Here is a 14,117-nt window from a genome sequence, read left to right as displayed (position 1 = left end):
ATATAAATGTAGACTCATTTTGTTTGAAAGGACGATTTTTTTTTTAAATATCTTATATATTGAATAAGTCTATTTGAAATGGGATAGAATTGGAAGAATTCCTTGCAATAATTTGTTATTTGTTTGTTAATAAGGATATAAGTACTTTAGGAAGAGCGAACTTAATGAATAATAATGAACCCCAAGGTGATTGAAATATATTACTAATTTCTACTACATAATTTTTTTAGTAAAAATTGCAAATATGATTTCATAAAAATGCTCCAAATTGGGAGGTTAATGATACTTTTTTATCCAGTAACATGCAGATATAAACTTCATACTTTTTAATAGCTGATATATATTTTTTTTTTAAATATAAAAATAAAAAAGCCTATATTCAAACAATTGGTTTTCTGTCAAATTGTCGTTCATAATATATATTTTTTAAATGTCTAACATGAATGGTTTCCTAAATATAATTGAGGAAATATTAACAAATGTGCGTTAAAGATATTTATAACGCATATAAATTTAAGATAGAGGAGATTTATAATTAAATGCTCGTTTCTGATGAACGGCTTATTTTTGGAGAACAAGATTTGTGTCATATTTTTTTCTCACACTGCTATTTCAAAACATATATAGTACAAATAGTTCATAACTATCGGTAGTTATTATTTGCTAATTAAGATTTTTGGGGGTTTTTTCAATTTTTTTAACGGTGGGTTGTCTATATTGAACGAATTTTCATTCAACATTATAATAAAATAATAAAAAACCCTCTAAAATTCAAATAATCTATGTATCCTTCCTATTAGCGAATTATTAATAATTTTTTATGTAAAATTTAAGTCCAAAAATCGCGTTTGCACAGATTTCATTAGCACCATATTGTTCAATAAAATATAGTTTATAGCGTGAAAGATTTTTAGTTGAGAAAAGTTGTTTTTTCTGGATTTATCTTATCTATATTTAATTATATTTTATCATTATCTTTAAATTTTTAAGTAAATTTTGATTTTTTCTTCAATATTTGAAGTCTCCTTACATAGACATTTTTTTCCAAATGATCGTTTTTATTGTATTGCTAATCGGAAATTTTGGCTATAAATTTATGTATATGCCTAGAAAACTTGAGATAATTAAATTTGTACATTACTACTGCAAAATTTTAGTGCTTCAATGTTAAATTTACCTACAAAACTATGTAAGGCTTTTTTAATCATCACTTTCTAATGTTAATAATAGCAGGTAGTCATTTTGTCTCGTTATTTGTTCTAATAAATATATAAATGGGTGTATCACCCATAATTCCTAGCATGAGCCAGAACTATACTTTACATAAACATAAAATTATAAAAATGGTATATTTTATAAAAAATATTTACTATTTTATCTTATAAAAATGGAGTTTTGACACTAAAAAAAAACAACTTCCGAAGTAGAGAGTAAATTACCAACACAATAGGGTTTTTTATACAAGTACTTGTGAAGCACATTTACTTGAGCTTTCTAAATCTCAATATCCATAAAAATCAAAATTGTTTTTGCTTTACTGAGTAAAAAGATATTATAAGTTTATGTTTGGATATTTTTAAGGATTATCTCATGTACTTTTTTTTTTTTTTTTTTTTAAGCTGCATAAATAGATAACAATCATGGGGTTTTCTAAGTTCTAAAAAATCAATCATGATAAACACATTCAATTTATATGAATAAATACACTAGATTTGTTTAACCTAAAGGACTATACAAATAGACCCCGATATAATGAGCATGGAGAAATGTGAACCCTTGTGAAAAATATGATAAATCTGAGTTTCAGTAATATGTGAATCATTTCATCATCTTTTTTGATTAATTAGTTTTATATAGGAAAGGTAAGAAATTTTCAAGAACAGTGATCCATAAAATTATATTTCTAATTATAGAAAAGTTAGACTTATAATTATTAATAAATGTGAAAGTATTTGTGCAAAAAAAAGAATAAACTAACCTAATTGTACAATGACATATGTTATGCTCTTGAGTGCTGTCTAATATAACAGCTCGAAACGAACAAATTATTCCTGTCAAAAAGATTATACAAAGATCTTGGTAAACAAACTACTAAGCAAAAACACTCTTATACTTTACATAAATAATTATTCATATTGATTTTAATTGATAGTAATCATATTATCTGATAAATGAGTCCATCTGAACTCAATACTTATACACAGTATGTCCAAAAATTGATGATAGTATAAAAAATATCCGTTTTATAGTTAAAAAAATATATATTTGGTAGGAGTAAATGAAATTTGTCGGATACAATCATTAGGCAATATTGAATTTTTCTGATGTAATAATTTTCGATGATTGCATCATATATCAGTATAAATGGGCTCAGAAACACCACAGGATGTTATTTAAAATTCAATATCCGAAATGGTGAGAGAGCACACTGTGATGACCTGGGCCAAGGTTGTTAATATGATAGAGGGCGGATCAAGCTAGAGAGACGTTGCTCAAAGGTTATAGATTCCTCTTATGACCATTGAGAATTGGTGTAAGAAAAGTAGGGAAGGACAAACTCTGGCAAATCGGAAAGGTCGAGGAAGGAAGAAAAAAATTAGTAAAGTTCCCAAACTGGTGATTTCAAAATCGTTGACCAAAAAGAGGCAATCTACAGTGAAGCTTGCTGCTAGATTGACTTCAAAGGGCTATCCAATATCCTAGTCATCTGTCCACAACTACCTGAGGCACTCTTTGAATGCTTAGCCATACAAACCTCGTCTGGATCCCGACTTTCAGAAAACCAAAGGAAGGCCCGGCTTCAATTCTGTCGTGAGTGGAAACACTGGACTACAGATGACTGGAAAAATTTCCTCTTCAGTGATGAAAGTCCATTTGAGCTATTTCATGCCCCAAATCCCCAAACAGATCGGGTTTGGGCAAGATATATTATCAGCCACTAGGCATTGTCAGATCTGCATCTGATTCCACAAAAGCAAACTGTGACAGGCAAGAACTACGTAACAGAGATCCTCCGCAATTCTCTGATGTCAACTTTGTCTCGTACTGAAGAAACGGGACCTTCTTTGTAGAGGAAAATGTTGTCTGACACATCAAGACCCATTTTCCAGTAGGATGGTGCCCCTGCTCACCACTCCAAAAAGGCACAAAAGTGGTGTTCAGACAACTTGGATTCTTTCTGGGGAAAAGATACATGGCCTGCCAACAGTCCTGATTTGTCTCTGATTAAAAATTTGTGAGCCTTGGTCCAGAGGGAGCTCAATGAAAATGCGCCAGCAACTTCAGTAGATGAATTAAAAAAACTGACAAAAGCTTAGGAAAAAATTTATCCAGATACTTTGAATAATCTGCGTGAAGGGATGCCAAAACGGATAAAAAAATGTATTATGCTTAAATGTCGTCATATGGGGAAGTAAATAAAGTTTTTTTCTAAAAAAATCACTTGTTCAGGTTATTTCATGATTTTTTTTTAAACCACTATCATTTTGGACATACTGTAGTTAGTTTTATATTAACACATCACTTAAGTAGAAAAATGGACATAAATACACTAGGATAAAAAAAAAGACATTATCCCAATGGAGAAATAAAGTGTTTTTGGTATAAACATAGGTAGTTCTATATTCAAATGAATTCCATGAAAATTATGAGTAATAAATCATATTTAAAATTAAATTATTACGAATATTATATATATTTACCTCACTAACACAAAAAGGTACACTGTGTTTTGTTGCTAGTTGTTGATGTTTTCTGGTTTTTTTTCCCTTATAACTAATGTTCGGAGCGTTCATTGGTTGAATTCAAATTATATTTTGTCAAACTGTGAACAATTCTCAACAATTACTGAATAATAATTCTATATTTGTGAAAAAATAGCCAACTACGAACTGATTGTAAGCCTTTTTTCTGTTCCTTTTCGTATGCAAGGTTGCATGATACAAAAAAGGTAATGTCGTGAGGAGTGAGGAAAATTGTAAAGCTTTCAACCTCTATTGCATTTAAAACATGTAAAAAAAATATTGAATCCGGTAAATTATTTAAAAATTATTTTTTCAAAAAAAGATTCTGTAAAAGTATTTTGGACAAGATTGATAAGTTGCTGTGAGATAACATATTTAGAAAGACTTACGTTTTCTTTTTATTTTAATTATTAATTGTACAATTGTACTGATATTATCATTTCATTTAAATTGATTGAAATTGATTATTGAGTACCTATTCCACTATGAGGCCATATAGTTTTAGGGAATACTTATCAATTATTTTTCAACATTAGAAAAATCATAAGTTATGTTCTTAAGGTATCAAAAATCTACTGAAATCTCAATCATTGAATTATTCTTATCTAAAGTTTTTCATTTAAAATGCTTAATCTCATTTTTTGGTCGTATATTGCTCTTAATTGTTATAAACATAAGATGAATAAAATAATTTTGACTCAATAAAGAACTTAAAGGCTTAAAACCCTTAGTAAAATAGTTTTATATGATTATGGCTTAGTTTAGTCTCTTCAGTTGTAAACTAGCACCTTCCATCATCATTTCGTGCAAAATGCTAAAAGCTCTAGGTTCAACACTCAATTTAAGTACTATTTTAGGTGTAAAAATATTGAATCTTATAGATATATTTTTGAAACCAGACCGTTTTTTTGCAAATTTTTGGTTTTAGTTTTTAATACATCCACCGATGGAATTGCAAAATTTCCTCAGATTCTTTTTTTGTAAACAGGATTACAGAAAAATTACAAAGCGATTTTCGTAAAATATTAATATATGTGTTCACAGTACGGAACCATTAACTTATGAGATGTCAAGTTCCAGCACTACCTTCAAATCTTTAAATTGACCATAACTTTTGAGATACATAACTCAAGTTCAATTTTGAAAGTTCCAAGTCAAAATTTACAAAACAACTTAAAAAACGCGTAATAGACCATAATCATGGGAAGTGATTTTAAGTAGAGGATTATAATTAGTTGTAAGTAATTTGAAATTAAAATTATTAAAAACGTTAGATACTTTTTGTGCTCAGGAATTAACCTATTCCTGGTTGGCTCATATATATTGACTGCACTACTAAATAATACACTTTCTTTTTTAATGGATGAACCTGGTTTTTTATGAGGGTCTTTTATTATTCCACTTATTTCATGTTAAAGTTAAAGAAAATATAGCTTTATCATGCCCCTATAGGTAGTAACCCCTAGTCTTAAACGTAATTTAGTCTATACTATTGTCCTCACTTCCCTTTATTGGTTGACCTTTTGAAATTTTACTATGCTTAATAATGTAAATAATTAAGTAGGGACAGGTGTCGGTAGAATCGGCATGATTGAGCCAATTCCGATTCCAATACTTCACAAAATGCCAATTCTGGCCGATTCCAGTTGGACTGGAGAAGATGATTGTGTGTTTTATAAGCTCTATAGACTAATTAATTTGATTTTTATACCATTTCACTTGTTTGTTTTTTAACAAGATAGAAAAATCAAAATTTATCTACTTTTATATTCAAATGTAACCTTTTTAAATAAAATGTTTGTCTGTTTTATTTTAAAAAAACTCATCATAAGATACAATTTGATCCACGATTTAGGGTAATCGTTATGTACTTGTAAAATCTCAATTTTAGCTAATATATGAAGAAATTTTGAATGAAACTTTTACTTGTTTTAACTTTTGAGAAATATTTTGTATATTAATATTAAATAACAGGTTCAGAAGATATGACAGTTTAAAGCTTGGTGTAAAACATATTTTGTTCTAAAATAGGAAAAATATCAATCTTCATATTTTGGAAATCCATATTCTTATTGCAAAAAAATTGGACTTTGCAGGTAATAACTACATATACACTAAGTTTCATCAAATTATACTTAATTGTATTTAATACTGAAATATTATGCACACAATTTTATTCTATATTAAATAATATACGATAGAAAAATTAATAGTTATAGTAATAAGTAATCAAAATTGATTATTTCTTACGGTAAATCTTTTTAAGTTGTAATACTAAGTAAATTCCTTAATTTTAGCTATTGTATAAAGCAATTTAAAAAAATCTTTAGCTTTGAAATAAGATGCTTTATTTTAATTGATTTTTGTATGATTATACACATTTTTTTAGGAACTGTAATCAAGATTACGTAAAAAATCATTAATCTTCTCAATCCTGCAATGTTATCAATTTATATTAACTTTTTTTTTTTACTTGTATAGGATTATTTCATATAAATATACTCTAAAGACGTGATTTTTTTTAAGAGGCCCTAAATACCAAACCTATGTCTGTTCAAGGTTTTAATTGTCTTTTATGGTTTAAATAATAAATAATAATTGCAGGTTTTAGCCAGTGGGCAAAAATGGCTTTAAATTTAATTATTAGCCAATAATTTTACAAAAGACCTTTTGAAAATATTTCGTAAAAATTAAAAAACCTTCTTCATGAATTTATTCTTCGTCTCCAACATGACTATTGACACAGGATTTATTCATGTTTTAACACATTGGTTAAACACATCTTACGATCCAAAATATCCCATATGATTAAGAGCAGAACTTTTGTCTCCCTAATGTATTTATTTTTTCAGTTCGGTCTTACGTTATTTTTTCTAAAGGGTGAGGACTCAAAAATTAGATCATTTTAAAAGCACTTATACATATTTTATTTTGAGGCATTTTTATGTTTTATCTTTTCAGGAGTATCTGTGATGTAAGAGAACATGGAGTAAGGATAAAAACAGGAGAGGTAGAGAAGACAGGATGGAGTCGAGAACCCCCTCTGCTCATTATGTCGATGACCCCTTACAGGTCTACATGCGGATTGGTTGGTATTGAGTCCGGAGGCGTGTCTCTAATGACCATTAACTCTTGGCATGATGTACAGCTGATCTTCTTCTTCAAAGAAAAACAAATATACTCGGCAACAAAGTAGAGAGTATTACTCTCTCCCTTTGAAGCCAGTTCCTGGAGCTCATCTGGTTGCTAGTTGGTCAAAATGAGCCCTGCTTTTACCAGGTCTTCATCCAGCAGAGCTTTAATTTCTGAAGTAGTCATACCTGAAAATTTAAAAAAGTAAAATATTGTAATATATTATCATATTGTAAAAATAAATAATACCTAAATAAAGAAGCTTACTATTAACAAATATTTTATTTACCTGATAATTTGACAAGACTCAGAATACAAATCTTTTTCTCTGCTTCCAGGATCTATCTCACGCTGATGTAGTAGATAGCTCCAGTTAGTTGTCTGTACCAGCCGAACTTTCTTTCGATAGGATCAGACTGGAACATGCCGAGGAGTACATAGGAGATGTCTTCATCTAGGAGAAGATACTCTGCAGATCTGCTGCGGCAAGGTACGTCTGCTTTGTTGCTAGGAAGGTTTCTGCTGGGAGGCCAGGTGCTTTACTGTTTTGCCACTCGATGAGAAAGTCGACGAAATCTCTTAAGAAAGAGAGGCCACGTTTGTTCTTCTCAGAGATTGATTCCCGAAGCGCATCTCTCTTTTCGTAGCCAACTCCATGTGTCTTGACGTTTAGGATATTCCAAATAGTTCTGACAAACTCTAAAAATTTGGCGGTGTCTTTAAACTCCAGTCTGTTGTCTTCTTTGGAGTAGTACTTCAGTGCTCCAATGGATGATTCGTGAAACACAGCATTCTGTTGTAGTTCATTGAACTGTTGAGTCTTACGTGACGTGGTGGCAGCTTGAGTTGGCCTTGATGATGACTTAGGAGTTGAGAGGTAGTTGGGACAGTTTGGTGATAGGGATGGTACTACATCTGGGTTGAGTTACCTTTAAAAGAAGAACAGCTATTAGAATACGCATGAAAAGTGAGCAGCTGTCTTACCTCTTCTTTAAAGCCTTTCCAAGGGTCTGACTTCTTTTAGACTCACAGATGAAATAAGATTCGTTGAAATGCAGGGAACACAGCTTGGTACTTTTGGATGGTGCATAATCTATCATCTTCAGATCTGTTTCTCTTGGAATGGCTCTCAGCCAGGGGGTATCAAGTCCGGGGTTTCTTTCTTTGTTTGGCCACAGATTGATCGTAATACCAGACTGTTGTGGTTCGTTGTCATAGCCCGGTCTACACCCTGGAGCACAACCCTTAGTGGGCATAATTGGAATTACAAAGCACAATAAAGATGGAGTCCACAAAGTAACTAATAGTTATTAGTTATTACTTATTATCTTACCAAACACGTTGCATTGTTGTTGGTTTTTTTTCAATGGACCCACACACGTATTAAAATTCATGTTTGCGCGTGCCCGGTCCTGCTTACAGCAGTCCTTGCTTCAATACAGGGACAAACAGAACAACAACTAGCCTTGTTGAAGTCCGAGGATAAGTTGTTCCACTCCTCCGTGATCACTGCCTTCAAGGCATTGAAATTCGGTTGGGAAGTCTTGTTTGTTTTACTCTCCAAGACTTACCAAACGGTAAAATCCCAGGGACTCTCGTCGGGTGCAGAGGAATGCCAGAATTCTGGCGACCAGAAGGTAACCATGTTTTCCCTCCAGAAATGCTGCATGTTCTTGGACGTGTGTGCCGGAGCTATGTGTCTTGGTTAAACACATAGTTGTCTTTGGGGAACGTGACCTTCAACCATGGCAAGATCCATCAATGACGTAAAAAAAAAAAAGAGAATACAATTTTTTTTTGACGGAAAAAAAGTCATAGAATTTCAAAGCTCTCTAGGAACTGTAAGTGAATGTGTTTTCCCTGTACTGCCATTTTTTTAGTAAAATTAATATTGATGCACTCTTTTTTTTTTACCGGAATCGATATCTTGATAATACAAGTTTGAATGTTGATCAACTCATCTCGAATTAAATCATTATTTCTTTCTCTTTTGAAGGAAAGATTTAGAGATGCAATGAACGGATTCAAAAAGTTATCTAAATGATTTCTTGAAAACTTTTTGCCTTTGACGTTAGATTTATCCCAAGAAAGTATTGATTTCTATCTATTACGCTACTACACAACTATTCTTGCTCGTTGAGATTAATCGATCACACGCTTCTTCTTTCATTTGACGTGGATCCTTTTAAAAATATTAAGCAACAGTGTTAAATATATTTTGTTGACATATATATGTATTCTAAATCATTTTCAAACTTCCTTACTCTTTCAGTTTATGATCCAAAATCATTCATATTGGTATCATTTGTCTTAGAAATATTTTGTTTGTCGATTGATTTCTTCTTTAGAGTTGTTTTTTGAAAGTAGAAGAAGAAACTATTAATCAATTTTATGGATGAATGGGTAACGTAGGGAAAAATTCACTCAAATTTTGCATTTCACACTATCTCATTCCCTCGTTCATCATTTATGTATATGAATATTATTTCTAAGTATATTGTACAATGTATATATATATATATGTCAAGCCACAAAGGCATTCATCATTCAATTTTTGAAATATCATCTTTTCAGTTCTTTTCTTGTGATATTTTGAAAACTTTTGACACCTTTAGTTTTGTCAAAAGAGTCAGATTACTATATCTTGTTATATCAGATATTCCTAATCAGTGATTTGCAAGAACGTGGATTTGGGTCGTGCAACAACCCAACCTAGTTCATTAGATGAAGAAACATATTACATATCAATAATAAATATTAAGAATGGGGTCTTTTGAGTTTTAGACTTATAGGGAAAGGAATTGCAAGTGCAGAAAGGTTGGAAGCCACTTCTCTATAGAATCCTTAAAATTAACTTTCAACTAGTAAAAATCTGTAAAAGTTCAACTTTTTTTACCACTTGAAATAAATTATGTGTTCTGAATGGTTGAAGACAAATACATCTTCATTCAATTCATTCCCAGTTTTACATTGCTTGTAACTTTATTCCCTGCTAAGTTCATCCCCGGATATTTCATTCCCGTTATGAAGAGGGATGTTTTGTGACGTCCAAATGTCTATGCTTTTAAAACTAGTCAGTAGTTTTTGAGTAACACTAGAGTATACTATCGATGAATGGGAATCAGATGTTATTGTTAGGCGAATTGGTCTTATGGTGTATATGGATTAGAAATGACGTCATTATAAGTATTTAATAGGGAGTATGACTAGAACCCGTGATGATTATTGCTAATTTGTACTTTGAGAGGTTACCAGTAATGAAAAGACAGGTAATTAATTTACAAGGAATGTAGTAACCACTTCCTAATTGTTCTTACCTCAATAAAAATGAAATAAATATTTATTACTCGAAATATCTATTTTTTGTATCCTACCAAGTTTTTTTTTCCAAAAATATATTTCAATAATTTACAAAATTTAGTAAAATTTTTTGCAATCATAAAAATAATCAGTTTGTTGTAAAGTAAGGAGAAACTTTTTTATAATAAAAAAAAAGAGCAACTTAAGAAATATAATTCTTAAATGCTATTTCAGATTTGTTGCTTGGAAAATTCCCTTGGTATATTTACTTAGTCAACATGATAATATATCAATGTTGCTCTTTTATGCATCAAAAGCTAAAATTTTGTGTTATAAAGGGCATTATCATTTTTTTCGTGAAAAAACAATTATGGGTGCACCATTTCAGTCTCCCTCTATTCTATAAATATTTTTTTTTCTAATATATTCATTTACTAGAAGTAGACTCTGAATTCTTTGTAATAGAAGATAATTCTCTAAGAAATCCTCAGTTTTATTCTCGATTTTTGATGAGCACACACATTCTTGAGTACACTTTTTACTTAGATGATAAAACAGCTTTTGAAGATGAAAAAACACGGTTCATATTGCCAACAACATAAAGCTTTCAAGTTAATTTTTTTATCCCTATCTGATAAGTACTCCCCTTTTCCTTTCTTTTTTAACATGACACACAGCATTTTTATATACTTATATCATGAATATACGTAGCTCTCAGAAACACTCAAATATGAGACAGCGGGAAAGTTCCAAACATCAAGATAGATACACTTAATATGGATTGGGTGGTTATCATTATTTTTATCATAATTGTTCTAATAGTGATTCGAGCCAACATTTGAAGCATAGACATAATGAAAAGAATCAATTGTTATTACACCAAAAAAACTAAAACTCAATTAAAACTTGATATTTGCAGTTGGGGGAAAATATTTAAACATTTTATTTTTTGTAGTTTTAATAAAATTTAATTATCATTATTTATGCCAAAGTGGTCCTTTGCCATGTACTCTAGAACTGATATATATAAATGTTTAAAACATAACTGTCCAGTATGTAAATATAAAAGTAGCAGAAAAATGAAATTGTAACCCTGGGGATTTGAAGAATGTTTTCGAAATTAATAGCTTTGTTGTCATGTAGTTTTTTTAGATGAAGAAAATATAAATAAATCTCACTTCCTCTCACAAGCACAAGGGATTATTTATATGTAGATGTTCTCTCTTCAGCAATTAAATAAAAATGCAAAACACCTTTCGAAAATAAAATAAAACTCTTCAGATTACCAACATTAAAAAAATCCCAGATTATCTTTTATACAATTCTTTTTATATACATATGGAAAGTATCCTACCACTTTTTTTTTCTTCTAACCGGAAATATCCGTTGAATTTATATTCATTCTCTTATTAATATTATAATACACCCCTTTCAATAATATTATATCCAGTACATTGAGAAAATGTAATGACTGTAGTAGATACTTGATAAAACTACTTATCCCCTTTGGATTTTCTAGTTGGAATGTTTTTTTTACAAAGAAGAAAAATGTAAAAGAAGATAAATATCTCAAAAATCCGACACAATACTATATTCTAAATTTACTTTATTTATCAAACGATTTAGAAAGCATTCATTGAAAAATTATAATTGAAAGAAAAATGAGTCTTCAAGAAATACCTTAAAGATTGCAGATTGCAGTATTGTTGGGGGGGGGGTTATTACTATTCGCAAAAATGTATTAGTGCATTAAAAAAAGTTACAGTATAAACGGTGCACTGTATTTTATTTTCACTTATACTTTGTCCCTAAGGAAATTTTATTTCAAACACACTTAGTCATTCTCATCCTAAAAGTACACGAACTTATTATATCTGTAAATTAAGTATTAAAATGTTTTTGTTAATCATATTACGTATTACGGACCACGGACAATTCCTAATCAAGTCTCGAGTCCCATCCCCATCTCTGGAATGGCGTTAGTATTTTCCAATTTTAAAAAAGGTGATTTGACTCTTTTTTTTTATTAAGAAGGTGTTTACAAGCTATAATGAAGAAAAATTTAAAGCCAAGTACAAATGAAAGAAAATATATATCTGACGTTTTGTTCGATGATAAGCGAAAAATTTACTTTTATATCAAGTACAAATTCTTAAAATAAAACACACCTAATTAAAGTCCCCAGATAATAGCTCTATTTTATCAAATTTACATGGTTGACATTAATATGACAAGATACCATTACCTATAACCTATATATTTTTGAAGTGAGTTGATTCACGAGTATTAATTTATTTCAATATATTGATGTACCTACCCATTAGTTAAGAAAGGTTATATTGTAATCCAAAATTGAACTATCTAATATCATAGTCAATAATATTACATATAAGTACGCATGGATAATTGAGTTTTTATATTTTATAAATAAAGTTTTTTACTACTTTTCAGATATGATAGAAGATACAAATAAGGGATATGTATGCATGAAAATATTTATATACACATATGTACCACTATATACTCGTATATTTTTGGAATGAAAGTTTAAGAAAATCCATGGTCTGAATAATAAAACAGTTTATGTTGTCAAAATGGAGTTATATTAGAAATAACTAATATAAAGAATATCCCATAATATACAATTAGGAACATATTCTTTTATAAAAACCTTCTTTATTACAAAAGTGTTGGAAGAGCAGTATAATAACGTGAGTTGGATAACACCATAATCACACAACTTTTCAGTGTGATTGTGTTGTTGTTGTTTTTTTCAGAAAGGGAGGGATATTGCCTCTAGCACTCCGTTAGTGAACTAAAACAATATTACACACCACAAAATTTATAAAAATGCTCAATATTCCATGAATTTACATTTTATAGCCGATATTTTCAGTATGCTCCTGAAACTTTCAATTTAATTACAAACAATTCTTTATTTATTCTGATAATACCTCGTATTTAGCAATTTGTAATTGAGGTTTACTCAATTTATTTGACTGTTAATTCTTAATTCATATTATTTATTGAAAAAATTAAAATGGCACGCACACAAGTGGAAGAGATATTAATTGTAGCACGTGACTTTAAATAGATTCTCCGATGCTGTTGAAATAAAAATGGAGTGATTTTGAACAAAGTCAATTACGCTTTGCTTTTTTTGATTTTTTACAATAAAAAATACACATCCCCTTTCATGAGGTTAAGTAATTGACACTTGGTCCACTCAAGATATTAGTTGAACTCATTGATTGAGGCGTACAAAGACAGCAACATAATTATAACATTATTGCCGTATATTTTATAAATTCTATGCATCCTCATCAAAAAACGGAAGGGTAATAATTTGATTACAATAATTCGCATAAAATAATAAAAGTTGTTTAAATATCATAATCCAAAATTCGACTATGTTTATCATATATATAAATACGTATAATTTGTCGGTTATTTTTTTTAACCAGCTCACTCACCATATTATTGTTACTGTCACCGGTATTTTTATATTTCATTTTCTTAAAATGCAGAATATACTTGTCTACGTATCAAAGCAAACACGGGCATCTACCTTAATTACCGAGATATCATAGGTATATTTCCCTATCAACAAAAGATTATACTTACGTAAATAAACTTTTTTTTTTCATGCAAAATGTTTCGAAAACTTATGAAATCTAAGTAAAGTTTTGACATGCTAAGGTACTTGGGGGTAAGCAAAGATTCACTGATATCTTTTTTTAATCTACATATAAATATGTAGATTCAGTTGCTTTAAATCAAAGAGAGTCAACTAACAAAAACAGCCAAAAATTAAAATACATAACTTACTTTTATTTATACCAAAAAGTTATCCTAAAAACTATACAAATTTACATTCTATTTATTTGATAAGCTGTTTATCTTTTACTACTCTTGCTCCTTATTAATGTTTTAATTGTTAAT

This window comes from Lepeophtheirus salmonis, chromosome 4 (genome assembly GCF_016086655.4).
Source record: "Lepeophtheirus salmonis chromosome 4, UVic_Lsal_1.4, whole genome shotgun sequence".
NCBI lineage: Eukaryota > Metazoa > Arthropoda > Copepoda > Siphonostomatoida > Caligidae > Lepeophtheirus > Lepeophtheirus salmonis.
Note: the sequence above shows the minus strand (reverse complement) of the source record.